Source organism: Montipora capricornis, chromosome 13, assembly GCF_036669925.1.
Source record: "Montipora capricornis isolate CH-2021 chromosome 13, ASM3666992v2, whole genome shotgun sequence".
Lineage (NCBI taxonomy): Eukaryota > Metazoa > Cnidaria > Anthozoa > Scleractinia > Acroporidae > Montipora > Montipora capricornis.
In genome coordinates this window covers 21,592,050-21,595,381 of record NC_090895.1, presented here as the reverse complement: position 1 = coordinate 21,595,381, position 3,332 = coordinate 21,592,050, and positions in this window count along the sequence as shown.

The following is a 3,332-nucleotide window of genomic DNA, read 5'->3' as shown; positions in this document are numbered from 1 at the left end:
GGGCAACACTTACCCTATCCCCACAGCGGCTTCTTGAACAGCTCCATGGTTACGAGTGACGCTGTGGGGATGGGGTAAGTGTTATACATGAAATGACTGTACCTCATCGCGTGGAGTTAATGTGACCTCGGACCTAAGCTCCATGACCATTCACAAGATCACCAGCTGTTAAACTCATCAGCTACTGTGGAATCGGAAGCACAAAATGCTCATTTCCGGCCAAGTGCGTGGGGATTTTTGACGACGAAACATTCACCGAAGTTCGCAAATGATGGGGCTTTAGCTTTGCGTGAAAAATCGCGACTGGGATGGATTTTCGAGACGCAAACCGCCTCTTAGCTGACTACGGTCGAAATCCTAGTGTGCAGCCTTGACTTCGTCTCAGAACAGTGAAAACACGGAATTCCCGAAACAGTAAATAAGCACCAAAACGCACAAGAATACACCAGAGGTGAGTCAGTTTTATTCATTTTATTGAATTAACGTTAAATTGATCGTTTTTCAGGCTTCATAATCGACGGTATTTTATTTTCCATGCAGTCTTATAACGCGTTTAAATTCTCAACGGCTGCGTGTAACGCAACACCGCTTGCACTCAAAGGTCATCTTCCCATTAGTAATTAATTATTACACGCTCTCTAGTGACGCAAACTTGGGCTGCCTATGGTTGAATCTGTTCCAGGTAGTCTCTGGTTCAGTTTCCTGGCTGCACTATTGTAAATAGCCAACTGGTTTGCCTCCGGCCAGTTGGGATTCTCAAAGTTGCTCTGTTCAATGCTCGGAGATATTAGCTACTAGCTACCATAAAAATCCGAGGGGAAATAATGACACTTACGTTTACTTTGTTACTCATGGGCGCAACATCCCGATTTGGCCGATCTGTTCGTTTTAACAGTCGATACGTTTTCTAAAGTAGATTCAGAAGCAGGAGATCAGCTGTCTCTTGAAAATGGCCAGCACCTGTCGTTGCGGATAGTTACAGTGTACGTTCACGTTCAGTTGCGATGGGTAAAGTACAGCAAATAAATGGCTTCATTACGGCGCATTTTGCGCTCACCTGAGCTGACTTAAGCACATATTTTTCACTCATTGCAATCCTCTGTTAGTGGCGTTTTTCAGTGTAACTGAACTTTTGCGTGAGTTAAGTCATTATACAGTACTGTTTAATGAAAGTACATTATTGGTAATGTGGAAGCTATATAAACTGTCGGTCAGTTGAAATAGGGCGTTGAGCTGGAGAAAAGTCAGAGTGGTTTCAACCAGGCAGGATCGGGATGAAATTACTCATTGCGGCTGGATGGCGGTATAGAAAAAAAAAGTAGCGGCGGGACACGGGATTGACAAAACCTTTTTTGCACCCTGCACGAGGGATAGGATCTGTCACTTGGAAACATGTTACCGAATTTAAAGGATGAGAAAACTAACTTAATATCTATGCTGTTGCATTAACGTTTAACAAAGTGGCGAACCTTTTTTTGTGTGATGACAGAGAAAGGACCACTGTAAGGTAATTTACAGTAAAAGGTATGTGTAGTGTCAGAGAGATATTAGTGAGTTTCTTGACGTCCTCGTGAAAACCCAACCAAGTTTTGTTAACCTTGTAGGCTCTACAACAGACGAGGGTGCGAGCTCGTGGCTTAACGCGGTGCCTCTGCGTACGTTTATGTTTGCCGTCATTTATACCCTTTCCTCGCAAGTTTAGGGCACTCAATGATCACGTGTTCACTGTCTCACCCTTCTGTCCACACAATCTGCACAGAATCTATGAATGTTGAATTTGACATAGGTTGTTCTTAAGGCTTGCAGAGTTGACATGATCAATCTTTGGAGGTAGTCACTTTGAAACGAAAAACTTATGACGTTGCAAAACCGAAGAAAAAAAATCTAGACAAGAAAGAGAGGTAGAAAGTAATGGACTGCCGGTGAATTTGAAAGCTTGGTCGTTAAAATATGTGCGATCGAACCTTACTAATATTAACGTTACAGCTACTCCTGGACCAAGAAATCCCAAGAACGTGATCAACTTCAAATGGCCAGGCGCTGGACGGGTATTTCAAAGGACGTATCCGGCTTTACCGATTAGGGATGTTAGACAAAGAAAATCGTGGAGCTACATTAGACACGGGCGACTCTGCTGCTACAGGGGTCGGATCGTGAAGAGGTGATTTTAGAGCCATGCCTCGCGCGGCCTCGGTGTTGCGTCCGTTGTCGCTCGATGTTGTGTCTATTGGGGTGAAAAAGCATATGTTTGCTAAAGATTAAGAAATGAGTCATAGTCATGTATAGTTAGGATCTTGGGAGAGCAAAAATCTGGGAGTGAAACTCGTCTTCTGTAACTTCAGCTGCATATTAAATTGTGAAACGTGTAGGTAGCAGGCAAATCTGTTCTCAATGTATTGGGATGCTGAAGCGTACATAAGACGGTTGAAGCGTTTTTCCTAATTTTTTAATGAGTTTTGATCATTTCAACCTTCAAAGGTATTAAAATAGTTTCAGTGCAGAAATTTACTAGTTTGTAAAAATGTATCTTGCGTTTTGGGTCTCCACGGACACAGCCATTACTTTAGCATCTTCAGACAGAGACACAAGGAAAAGAGTTGCACAATGGTGATTGAATGTCTTTATTCCTAACTGTAGAACGCAGGCATTGAGATGGAAAGGAACGGTTCCGACGGCATAAACAGTACTAGGTGCCCTCGTCAGGAAATGGCGTTACGTGAAGGCACAATAGGTTACGAAATTGCCCCTTACTCGGAGATAAGTGAGTATGCTTTGCTGAATCCCGGAACTAAATCCTGGGAAGTCAAGAGACAGTACGTAATGATTGATAAGGTGATTGGACAGGGATCCTTTGGACAAGTTGCACAAGGAAGAGCTTCAGAACTACCATGGATGGCAGGAACAATAACCGTGGCCATAAAGATGCTTAAAGGTATTAAACAATGCATGTTAATGCTATGTATGAGCTTTACCGTACTTTACCCGTCCTAAAAAACCATTTACCAAAATGTATTTTTTTTTTAAAAAAATGGAAGATTAAACCAATTACACCTAGGTTCGGATAGAATGGCCAAGTAAGAGTATACATTCGTGACCTGAGAATGAGATCGGAGCCTTTCGCAGAATAACACACTCATCCATTTACAGACATAAATATTTTCTTGACCACGGGAAAAACACCAGAACGGGACTAAATTTCGAAACCCGGATGTCTTGATAAAAATCAAAGAAAATAACTGCAACGGCGTCAAAAGTTTCGAAGGCTACCATTTATACCACTGGGATGAGGATGAATTTGTCTCATGGGGGTGGGGGGTGGGGGGGTTGTATTT